Raw genomic sequence first — 13,594 nt, forward strand, 5'->3', positions numbered from 1 at the left:
CGGAAACGTCTAGAATCTCCGCCGGGAAAGTCTGAAATCCCAATCAAAAACGTCTGGGAACCCCATTGAGAGCGTCTGGAATCATCTTTGGGATCGTCTGGAATTTTCGTCAAGAACGTTTGGAATCATCTCCAGAAACGTCTGGATTCTTTCGTCGTTGTCGTCTGGAATAATCTTCGGAAACAACTAGAATATAAGTTTAAAACGATTGGAATCTTCATCGCGAACGTCTGGAATATCCGTTGTGAAAGTCTTGTTTCATCATCAGGAAATGTCAGGCATCTTCTTTGGGAACATCAGTCATGAATGTCTGGAATCCAAGTCGGAAACGTCTAGGATCTCCGCCGGGGAAGTCTGAAATCCCCATCAAAAACGTCTGGGAACCCCATTGAGAGCGTCTGGAATCATCTTTGGGATCGTCTGGAATTTTCGTCAAGAACGTTTGGAATCATCTCCAGAAACGTCTGGATTCTTTCGTCGTTGTCGTCTGGAATAATCTTCGGAAACAACTAGAATATAAGTTTAAAACGATTGGAATCTTCATCGCGAACGTCTGGAATATCCGTTGTGAAAGTCTTGTTTCATCATCAGGAAATGTCAGGCATCTTCTTTGGGAACATCAGTCATGAATGTCTGGAATCCAAGTCGGAAACGTCTAGGATCTCCGCCGGGGAAGTCTGAAATCCCCATCAAAAACGTCTGGGAACCCCATTGAGAGCGTCTGGAATCATCTTTGGGATCGTCTGGAATTTTCGTCAAGAACGTTTGGAATCATCTCCAGAAACGTCTGGATTCTTTCGTCGTTGTCGTCTGGAATAATCTTCGGAAACAACTAGAATATAAGTTTAAAACGATTGGAATCTTCATCGCGAACGTCTGGAATATCCGTTGTGAAAGTCTTGTTTCATCATCAGGAAATGTCAGGCATCTTCTTTGGGAACATCAGTCATGAATGTCTGGAATCCAAGTCAGAAACGTCTAGGATCTCCGCCGGGGAAGTCTGAAATCCCCATCAAAAACGTCTGGGAACCCCATTGATAGCGTCTGGAATCATCTTTGGGATCGTCTGAAATTTTCGTCGAGAACGTATGGAATCATCTCCAGAAACGTCTGGATTCTTTCATCGTTGTCGTCTGGAATCATCTTCGGAAACAACTAGAATATAAGTTTAGAACGACTGGAATCTTCATTGAGAACGTCTGGAACCATCTCCAGGAACGTCTGGATTCTTTCGTCGTTGAATCATTTTCGGAAACAACTAGAACGAGAACGTATGGAACCTCCGTTCAGAACGTCTCACAACCAAATTACCGACTGGAATCTTAGTCGGGAAAGTCTGGGACTTTAGGTTTAAAATCAACGTCGGAAACGTTTCAAATCGCTGTCAGGAACTCCTGGAATCTCCATAGTGAAAGTCTGGAATCATCTTCGGAAATGTCTGGAATCTTCATCAAGCACGTCTCAAATCTATGGCTCAAACGTCTGGCATCCAAGTCGGAAACGTCTACAATCTCCGCCGGAAAGGCTGAAATTCCTGTCAAAAACGTTTGATAACCTCGTCAAGAACGTATGGAATCATCTCCGGGAACGTCTACAGAATTCAGAGAACTTCTTAGAGCTTCAGAAAATTTCGAAGAAATTCAGGGAAGTTTGTATAAAATCGGGAATAGTGGGAACTGTGTAAAAGTTTGTGAAACTTTGTGTGAAATGCGACCTTCCACTCCAAAAAGTCTTGAAACCATGTTGGGAACGTCGAGACACATCTTCGGGACTGTCTGTCGACTTTTTTAGAATCTCTGTGGTGAACGTCTGAAAACATTTTTGGGACCGTTTGGAATCTCCGCCGGGAACATTGTCGAATCTAAGTAAAAAATGTCTCGAATCTCCGAAGGAAAATTCTCCAATCGACGCTGTAAACGTCTGGAATCTGGAACGTCTGGACATTTCTGCGCTAATAAAAAAAATAACCATACCTGAACGGTAATCCAAATGATAAAACAATTTCACAAATGGGATTTCCAGTTCGCTTATTTGGAAGGCTCAATCGCGTTAGCTTTACGGAGCAAATAATTCATTGTACAAATGGTTTGGAAGACACCCTGAACCAGTGCACAAAACAGTCAGGTTCAATGAGTCATTTTCATATGAATATGAACAGCCATCCGCCTCATCATTCAATGCCTCGTGAGAGTCTGAATGATTGGGAAGTAGATGAGTCACGATTTGAGCACTCAGTCAGTAGCTCAGTCAGCATGTTTATTCTTCCGTTATGATACCCAACCAGCGTTGCCAGATTGTTTTCATGATTATCGGTATCAAATGATTTAAAAATCGGTATTTATCGGTATTCACTATTTTAATTAATTTTAATTTTTTTCAAACTTGTGGACTAAAATCAAACTTGTGGACTTCCATGTTAGTCGGAAGAAATTTCTGGGAAATATTTGAATTAGTCTCTTAATGGTACCGACAAAACATCCAGAGGAAGAATAAAGAAGATGTCGTGGAGGAAGTTTGAAGGAAGTTCAAAAAGATGTCGAGAAACTTCTGGCAAATTTTTGTAGAAACTTTCGGAGGTTCCATTTCCAGGGGAAGTTAGGAGAAGCTCGGAAAAACCTTCCAATAAGTCGAAAAAAAAACCAACGGAGAGTGACTTGTGGAGAAACTTCCAGAGGAATACGAAAGAAACTTCTGGGAGAACTCGATAGATACATCCGGTAGAACTCTAATTGAACTTCCTGGAGAAGACGGAAGAAACTTTCTAAGGTAGATTGGAAGAAACTTCCTAAGGTAGATTGGAAGAAACTTCTGGAAAAAGTCGGACGCCAGAGGGCTTACGGAACAGTCAAACGATACTTCAAGGAGAAGATGGGAAGAAATATCTGGTAGAAATATCTGGAAGAAATATCTGGAAGAAATAGATTTCTGGGGAATGTTAGCACAATATTCCCTGAAGTTCCTCACATGCTCTATTGATCCAGCATTTTTCCTGAGATTAATAAAACATCCCTGAAAATCCCACAATGTCCCTGAGGTTTTCGGAACATAACTTAAATTGCACTTCGGAATATCCCATAATTCCTCGGAACTCCTTGAAAGTTCTTGCAATTTTCCTAAAGTTAATGGGGCTGTTTTGAAGTTCTCTGATCGTGCTCGAAGTACTCGGAACTTCCCTGATGATTATGGAACTATCGGAAAATCTCTTATCTTCTTTAGAAGTCCCTGGATCTTCTTTAGCACTTTCTATAATTTTTTTTAAATTAATGAACATCAGCATTAAAGTTCTCTGATCTTCCCGATATCTTATTTATTTTTAAAGTTCTCGAAACTGCCGATAAAAAACACTGAGCTTCCCTTAAAATATTCTCACAATTTTCTAATGTGCATGTAACTTCCCTTACGTTTCCAACATTTTCATGAACCTCTCGGAACTGAAGTTTTCGGAAATTCCCTGAGTTTCTCGGAACTCATTTAAAGATTCAGAAATTTCCTTGAATTCATTTGTCCTGATGTTCTCAGAGGCTCCCTAAAGCTATCTCAATTCTCCTGAAACTAATGGAACTATCCTGAAAACCATTAAATTTCTTTAAAGTTGGGCTTGTGAAGTTTCCAAAATATTTCAGTTTTCTTAAGTTCATTAAAGTTCTCTGGCCTTTCCTGAGATTGCCGAGTTCTCAAATTTGAACAGAAGTTAATAAAACTGTCCGAACTATTCTGAAGTTTTAGATTTTCTGAAAAGTTCCTAAAGTTTTCCTGAAACTAATGGACCCGCAATAAAACTCTGGAAGCATTTCTGAAGTTCCGGGGTAGTTGAAAAAAAACTGACGGGAGGAGACGGAAGAACCATTCGAGCGAAGCCAGAAGAAGCTTCCAAGGGAAGTCGAAATAGCTTTCCGGAAGGAATTGGAAAATAACCCAAGTAACCAAAAGTTCCGCATTCAACGATTAAAATCACTTTCAAGTTCCATAAAGTTCAAATAAAGTTCCGACAGAACGTTCAAGTTCCATAAAGTTCGAATAAAGTCCCGACAGAACTTTCAAGTTGCATAAAGTTCAAATAAAGTTCCGACAGAACTTTCAAGCCACATGAAGGAATCCGCACAAATCTTTATTAGTAGCAAAATTTAATTTACGTGAGGCTCGAATAAATCATAATTCTTATATTTATGCAGTGCATCAACATTCTATCCAAACATAAAAAAATAATTAAAAAGTAATTTTCTGGATTCGAACCCGTGTATTCGGCATGCCATCTACGAACCCTAACCACTGCGCCACAAATGTGATGGAATACCATGCGGGCAAACACCAATTTAAAATTCATCAAGGTGTTGTGTTTCGTATTCAAGTCAGTCAGCTGGCACTGAAAACTCCAACAGTAGGCGGGACAACAGCTCACTTTATTATATCTCAGATGACGCAGTGGTTCGTGCTAGGGCTCTCACGCAGAAAGACAGAGTTTAATTCTACCAACAGCTCCAATTCTACTACTAATGCTAATAATCAATACACATTAATTCCTGCATAAAAGTGGGAACTAAATATAGATTGGTGTGAGGACAAAAACCTTTTTTAATTTATTTCTGAAAGTTCCGTTCAGGTTCCGCCAGAAGCTGCTTAGAATGCTCTTCAATTATGATACCGGAACTTTCAAGTTCTTATAACGACTTAAAAAGGAGGCTGCTTAGAATTCTATAGACCACCATCAACCAAGCTGCTTAAGCCACAAATAGCCTTTTATCAGAACTTTTGGTTACTTGGGAACTTACCTAGGGAAAGCTGGAAGAAACTTCAAAGGGAAGATTAAAGAAATTCCAGGAAGTTCCAAAATGTATGTGTGTATGGGCCTATTTTTCCACTGAATAACAGTATTTCCCGATGTCCAGAAATTATTGGGATGAACCATCAGCTGTTTCTCGGCTCCTTGGTTACCAAAAACGCGAGGAAATGGAAGCCTTAGTCGAAAGAGTATCAAGCATAAGACATTTTTGAAGATGAAATTTGTTTAGAGCAGGCTCAAAAATTCTCTGTATATCGGTATCATGTTTGAAAATCGGTATGAATACCAATAAATCGGTATATCTGGCAACGCTGTACCCACCCCTTACTTAACTGAGCGTACATGTTCTATAGAAAAATGCCTCAATTATATGCTGTGCAGCATTGCCAGTATTCCAGATTTATCTGGATTTTTCAGATTTTTAGTCGTCTTGCCAGATACACAGACAGACCACGTATATTTACAGATTTTTTAAAGATGTTCCAGATTTTCCCAGATTTTTTAAACATGTTGCATTAAAAATATCATTGCAATTGATTTACCCTCTAATAAAAAAATAAAAAGCCAAACTTGCTACTTTAATTTTAAAAGGCCATCAACGTTGGACATTATTGGGATTTTAAGGTAATTCTGAAAATAGTTCACAGTTAGGTGTGAGGCGATTTCTTTGTGAAATCAAAGGAGAATTTAAAGCTACTTCTGAGTAGAATTACATCCATATTTTTGGGCTTCGTGGTCGTGCGACTTCACCCGTCGTTCAGGCGTATTGTGAGTTCCACGAAGTGAGTGTTCGATTCCCGCTCCAGCCGGTGCAAATTTTGGCAACCTGAAAATTTCCCTACTGGTCTAATGGGTGTGGTGTGTTGTCCGTTGTATAGTGTAAAATATTCAGTCTGTGCAACCTCTGGTTGAACACGGTGTCAATTCTCGCGTCACTTTTCAAATAGACCAATGTAACATATCCACCATTTTGAGAAAATCGAAGTTGAAGTTCGACAGATTATTATTTTAACTGTTTAAAAACAATACATTTTGCAATACTATTTTTAATGTAGTCAGGGTATAATAACGTTGAAAATTCAGGAGAAACGGTAAAATCACAATTTTACTTTGAATTTCATGCTACAACATAGAAAAAACCACATAGGACGTTTGGACAAGTCGAGTTGTACATCGGACATGTTACATTGGACGATTTTTCTCAATGACATAATCAATGAGTGTTATATTGGACGTTTTGTCTACATGATACTAGATTCCCTTTCACAGATTTCAGAGTATAGTACCTAACTTTAGATTGGCCCCGCCTTTGGAAAATGAGCACCAATCATGTTAGGCAGTCCGAATGACCGAAGTAACAATCATGTATCCATCATTTCAAACTGTACATTGGACAATTTTTGATCATTGATTATCTTAAATAAATGAAAGTAAATTTGGATGGATGTTTTTGTATCACATACAATGACAGAAGAGCAATAGTTTGTATCGCTTAACTCGATTTGTTTACATTTGTTACATTGGTCTATTTGAAAAGTGACGCGAGAATTGTCTTGTCAACTCTGATGACAATTGCATGGAAATTTTGTCAATAAAGGAAATACAATCCGGAAGAGAAATCATAGAAAATTCTTATGATGAAACTTAAGGAGTATGCTGATACGAATTGTGAGAATAATTTCAATGGAATTCTGTCTGTGAGAATAATTTGATTGGAATTCCATGGAGATTAAATTTAATAGAATTTTAAACGCAATTTCTGGGAGACTTTCAAAACCATTTTGGCAAAGTACTTGAGTACTTAGATAATACTGAAAAGGATCTCAAAACAATACAAAGCAGTTTAAAGGGAATTATCGGATAGGTCTGAGAATAAAGTGACGGTCATTCTGAAGAGTGTGCCAAGGAAATTGTTAAAAATATTTTAAGAATTTCATAGAGAAAAATGGACACAAAATTGAGCCACTTCTTAGGAATAATTACAAATGTGTGGGAGTTGTGGAAATGGAGAGTGTTTTATAAGAGATTACAAGAGGTAATGTGAGGAACTCTTAGAATGTTATTGGAAAAGTTTAGATATTTTCAAGATTATTTTAGGGGAATATAGAAAAGAAATATGATGGAATTCTAGGATGATTCGAATTGAACTTCCAAGAACTTGAACTTAGAGAGTTCCAAGTAAATTCAGACTAACAAAAAATTCATGATCTGGGACGCAGGAAAAATATAAATCCGGAATTTAGAATCATTGCAAGATCCTGAGACTTCAAAAATGAAGCTATCAGACTTTCATTTTAGTTATATAGTAACATTATTCTTTGGCATAATGGTCATGTGAATAGTGGAGTTACCCGTAGTTTAGCAAAACTGTGTGTGAGTTCCACGATGTTAGACTTTGATTCCCACTTCAGCCCGGTGAATTTTGCTTCAAAATAAAATTGCTTACTGGTCTCCTGGCTGCTGTGTGTTGTACATTTAAACACGATTTTTTAGATAGCGCGTAATGGATATTTGAACTTTTTGGGCATACCACGTCAATACTTTTCAACTTTTGGATGATTTTAGCAATGCTAACGAGTTATTTGCTTTATTTAATTTATTTAAACATGTAATGTATAACCATTCTAGCACTTTAAATAAATTCCAGATGATCATACTGACCTATTTTTACAGGAGATTGGCACATCACTTTGATTTCAATAGAATTATGTTAAAAAGAGGATTTTTTTTTTTGAGCATTCCAGATTTTAAATTTTAGCTGGTCCAGATTTTTCTGAAAATGACCTGGCAACGCTGGCTGTGTGAGCGAAGACAAGCGGTATGAGTCGCCTGTTCGTGAGTGACTGAAGATTTGTATTGGCTCTTTCATTGCCTCGTCCTTTACCGTTTGATACATACGGTCAGGATAGAGCGATGAATTCAATAGAGTAGTGCTTTCACACTCAGCCTAAGCAGTCAATAATTTCACGCACTGCCCTGAACACGAAGTTATGCAAAACAATCATACAAATTTCATTAGGGTGACTAGGGGTATGCGTTTCAAATTATGTTTAGGCGGAATTGAACGAGACTCGAAATTCAAAACAACGCTGTGACTTTTATTTTATTCTGGAAGAATTATAACAAATCTAACATGATAAAATGACTGACTCGGATTCTGACATCAACACATGTAAAAATTACTATGTTTTAGATATAATTTAAGTGTATAGAGAAAATTTCGATTTGTTCCGCGTAATCAAAATGAATTCCCTTAATTCCGATGAAAATTCCAGCAGCTCACGATGGATTTTTTTTTTTTTTTTTTTTTTTTTTTTTTTTTTTTTTTTTTTTTTTTTATTATAGTCACTTTAACACTCTTGGGTCATTCGTGACTTGTCCGGGAGTGAGATTTGAACTCGTGACTTTGGCGTGAGAGGTATGGATGCTAACCACTACGCCGGGGTCGCCCCCAGCTCACGATGGAGATTCCGAACATTCCCTACGAGGATTCCAGTAGTTTCTGAAAGATATGCCAGATATTCGAGGGCGGAGATTTTGAATGTTATCAACGGGGACTCCCGATGTTCCCGATGTAGATTCCGGAAATTCTCAACATGAATTCCAAAACTTCCCGAAGTTATTCCAGATATTCCTGACGAGGATTCCAGCAGTTCACGATGGAGCTTCCAGACGTATCCAAAGTGATTCCATTCATTCCCAACGAGGATTCGCAGTACCCGACGGGTACTCCAACCGTTCCCGAAATGATTCCAGATATTTTCAACGTTGATTCCAGCAACTTATAATGGAGATTCCAGTCCTTCCCAAAAATGATTCCGGACATCCCCCACGAGAATTCCAATGGAGATTTTGAACGTTAACAATGGGGATCAAGATGTTCCCGACGCATCGATGTTTCCATGATTTTTTCGCAGAATGTGTATTCCTCGATGGACGGTTACATTTGCTAATATTTGTAGAAATGCCCGTCTTGGACAACTTTCACGTATCTGTCCAATCAAACGATATCAAGCGTTGATGTCAAAGCTTAAACAAAACAACAACATCTGATTTGCCTAGAGTGAGACGGGTACTTTCAACGTTTCTAGAATTTTATGCAATGCTGCTCAGCTTGCTGTGAAATAGAAAGCAATTAATTCCTTAAGCAATCCTCAGCTATTTTTTCATAAACTTTCTACTGTGTATATTTCTAGTTTTCTGCAAAGACATGTGGATTTGGTCCGAAGCCAGTAATTAATTAGATAAAACCAAATAAACCAGTTTGGTATAAGAGGTGGTTCACATGCTTAACATACTAAGTCGGTTAATTAGTACAGTTATGTGAATTAATTTAAGAATATAAACCAAAAGGTAGCCATTTCAACTCGTGCTTCTCGGGAAGGCCGTGCATCCTTTAAATCTCAACCTGTTAATTTTTCTCGTATTGAATTTTTAATCAGTCTTCTCGCAAACTTGAACATCTCTCTATCACACACGAACTCCCTTGACAAACACATTGGTTACGGTACTGGACCGTAGAGCTTTTTGGACAATCAATCTGTTTTTTGTGTGTCTTGGTCCATCCATCCATCACTGTTATTATTTCGGTAACAATACACTATTTTTCCTGCAATCGTTGGGCCAGCCTCAAAACATCATCGTGGTAATTTCATCTCCAAAACAAAACTAATCATCAACTGCGACTTGCTGGCCGGACGAGTATTGCAATCTTTCTCCACAGCGCACATCGACGACTGGCGAAAAACCATTTGCCCGTAATTACCGGCGCGGAGGTAAGAAACAACCGAAACGGACGCGAAACATAACAAAATCGACTAATAATTCCACCCAATTTGTATATATACTAACTCATGGAGAGATGATGACACGCGCGAGCACCAATTTGAAAACCGTCAACCGTACACGAGCAGAGTCCGACGAATACTACTTACTGGTCGCTTCGACGAGCACGGGCGAACGATCATGAGTATGAGGCAGATCGGACTGATGATGATGGTGAGAAGAACATTTCAGTGCTTTGTTTTCTCGTCCGATGAGCCGATACAGGTCATCGCAAAGGCGGATTCTCGAACGGGAGAATCGCGTTGAATGCTTCATTTGAGATCCATATTTAAGTGCGGGAATGAAGTGTGCTGCTGGTGGAGCAGGATTGGACATGAGCACACTCATATGAAATTGGCTTTGGGGGTCCCTATGAAGTGCGCTCGCAAATTTGCCTAGTAGGCTGATTCAAATTTTTACTTTTGGTAAAACTTTTGATATTTTCTGTGATCTTCGCACAGAAAACAATTATAATAGCTATTTATGCAACAAGTCTCCGAGGTGGATAAGTACGACGAGTGCTGGAAAAGCGACTTTTGACGTAGGACTACGTCTATGATTTCTATATGCGGGTACACTTTGTGAAAACCAAAAATGGAACATGTAACAAAATTATGAAAGATTTTGAACGTTAATAAGTCAGCTGCCCCTGGACCAATTTCAATAATTTTATCACCAACCGATCAGAAATATTCCTACGCATTTGTTAAATTTAAGACTTTATTATTTTTCAAAATGTCACTATTGAAAATTGCACGAATGTGCAATTGTTGCTATGATAATTAAAAATATCACCGATTGCCTGTGAAAAGCGATTTCCCTAACACAGATTTCGGTGTTTATTCAATCACTGCGCGGTGAGTGGTGGTTTTCTCTAGAGTCGGTGTATAATGAGTCACGCCAAGAGTGAAGCCAAGTCTACCTATTGAACTGTCAAACCGGCTACCTATCGTGCAAAATAAACAAGCATTACGATGCTATGAAAGGTCCACGAAAGGTTAAATATTAAATATAACCAAAGAAATGATCATATACACGCAGTGAGCATTACATTTGTCATGCGATACGTGTTGTAATGATCAGTAATGACAATTTCTACTATTTTTCCTTAAGATAATTCGACAAAAGCACTGATATAATGATTTACTACAACCGTTAATTTTTTTTCCTCGCTAGAAGTCATTTGAAGTTGATGCATAAGTCCTCTGTTGCTAAGTTAAAAGAAAGGGAATCTTTCGAAAATCGTGATGCGAGTTCAACTGTTTTTCTCTTGGCGTGACTCATTATACACCGACTCTAGTGTTCTCCAGTACACAACGAAAGGCACCCCGCAAGCAGCTAGCTATCAAGGCTGGCCTCACCAATCACCATGTGTGGTGGTGTTTGGTCGTCGTCATCTACAGCAGTGCTTTCAACGCGTGGCGTTCAACATTGTTCTCCAGTACACAACGAAAGGCTGCCTGCAAGCAGCGAGCTGCAGCCCACATGGGCATCCATAGAAGGAGGAAAAAGCCACACCGCTATTGATCGGAATCACTAGCTCTTCGTGAGTCGCTGTGGGCCATTTATGTCAAGCGCGTCATACTAAAGAGTATAAGCAGAAAGAACCCCGCTCAAATTCCTATTCCTACACAAAACACAAGCTCCTAGGGTAGAGAACTACTTCGGCCTAATCGCCCATTTTGGGCCTATCGAGCAGAAAACTTCAAATAAATCCATGATTTCAAAGTTAAAAAGTCAATTATGCGTTTGGTACGATACTTTAGTTAATACGCTACCGAACGAAGTCAATGAGAACGCGTGATATGAAGGTTTGCACCCATTATTCCCAAAAACAAAAGAAGCGCTCCGACCGAATCAATTTTTATCTTCATCCGATAGGCCGAAGTGAATTCATTGGCGTTTCAATGCGTTAGGCCGAGTTTAGAATCCGTAGGCCGAGTTTGGCGTCAAGAAGCAGTGTTAGACTTTTGACAATATCTCAACGATTGGTTTCTCTTTTTCAAATATTATGGTACATACGGAAAGGTAAATAAATTTGAAAGTCATCAGTAATAATAACATTCCGTTTAGTGCTAAACTGCGCTAGATTAAGACAGATTAAGTGCGGGTTGTGCTTAATAGGCCGGAAATGGGGTATTTAACCCTACTGCAGTTAAAAAATAAGATTTATTATATAAGACCACGTAGTCCTACGTCACCATTGCGTACAACTCCATAGGGCTGTCCCTTGTAGTTTTTTAATGAGTTGACGTTTGACGTTTTTCTTCTAACAATATGCTCTTTTCAAATGTTAATATCTCTGGTTGGGGCAAAAAAAAAATACGGCATTTGAAATGACGTATGTTAAAGGTATATAGGTACCGTAAAACGGAGTAACGTTGATAGTTTTTTGAAGTATATGCTAAATATTTTTTACAGTAACGTTTTTCAAATTTTATATTTTTAAAACAAGTACTGAGGATTTAAGAGTGAATTTCTTAGTAATATGTTGGACCAAAATTGAAGCCTTTTTTTTTAGTTTTGTGACCGAACTTCAGTATTTCAATTTGGGGTTACTTTGATAATGCTCGATGAATGTAGAAAAAAAATGAGTGAAACTTAAACAATTTAGTTCTTAAAATATGAAGCTTTGAAAGAGTATATCATCAGAAAAGTTCATAAGCAATAAGAATACAACATTGAATTTGTGATGGTTATATCGGAAATATATTTCATAAAGTAACGGTTGGAGTGTTTTTCAAAAAAGGCGAAAAACAATAAAATTGTTTTTTAATATTGTTAGCGACAACGACGAAGACAGCTGGAACTTGTCTGGAGTGCAAAAGCAGCCTTCCTTTCTGCTTGCAACACACGAATTTTCCGTGCAGAAAACCGTTGATAAAAAAACGAACTCGCGAAACTTTTCGGACTTGCAATGAAAAAAACGTGTTACCAACAATCAATACGAAACTAACGATTTTAAATTGGCTCACTACTTGACTAGCCTATTGGTCCCAAGCAAATCGATCAACGTACCCCATTATAGTCGAAATTCTAGTACTACACTATGTTTGTTTTGATTCGCTATGAAAGTTTGACAGATAAAATGAGGGGTTAGTGGATTTTCCCATGTTTCGAGGGGTGAATCGATTAGCTTGGGACCGAAGATAGTACCAGAGCTGAGCCAAAAAGTTGAGCACATTTCTTCGGGACCTTCTGGTCTTAGAGTTACCTCTATGGTGTTATCCCTTCGAGAACTTTCTTGGAATGCATTTTATTTTTGACGTTTCTCGCGCATTCGTTTAGCGCGCAGGGTTGAAGACATAGGCAAAATAATGCGCACGGTATTTAGGTAAGTGGTTCGAGTTCAAGATGAATGTAATGCAAGGTTAGTACAATTAAATAAATTTTGTTTTCAGGTTTCGCATATTGCAGGTTAGTACAATACGTTTCCTAACATGCCGGCCCCGTTGAAACCATCCGTTTCAACCGATGATTCTTTGTTGTTTCACGATTATGTTGCTGGAGCTATTCCAACTAAATCCGAGTCATTTTTTTCGTTTGCATTTTCGGGCTCGATCGGGAGAACTGCTACTTCGGTGATTGCCCGTTTGTATTGACCAGTGGCAGTTTTAACCACCACCACCACGCGAACTCTTCCATCCTTTCCGGCGAAAGTGTCCACGATCCGTCCAAGTGGTCATTGCAACGGAGGGCAATTGTCACGCTTCAACAGTACTAGTTGACCCTTCTGGATATCCATGGATGGGTGTTTCCACTTGCTACGCTGATGTAACTGACTCACGTAGTCACGGGACCAGGAACGCCACAGATGCTGGATCGAACGTTTCATATCTTGCAAACGGGTGAGTCGATTAGGGGACAAATCGCTCAGGTCTGGTTCGGGGATTGATAGCAGAGGCTCCCCAATCAAGAAATTTCCTGGTGTTAGTGCAGTCAAGTCTTCAGGAGAGTCAGAAACGGGAGCAAGAGGTCGAGAGATTAGTA

The sequence above is a fragment of the Ochlerotatus camptorhynchus genome, unplaced genomic scaffold (assembly GCF_037179485.1).
Source record: "Ochlerotatus camptorhynchus isolate MF236.1 unplaced genomic scaffold, CSIRO-AGI_Acam_v1.1 ptg000012l, whole genome shotgun sequence".
NCBI classification, from domain to species: domain Eukaryota; kingdom Metazoa; phylum Arthropoda; class Insecta; order Diptera; family Culicidae; genus Ochlerotatus; species Ochlerotatus camptorhynchus.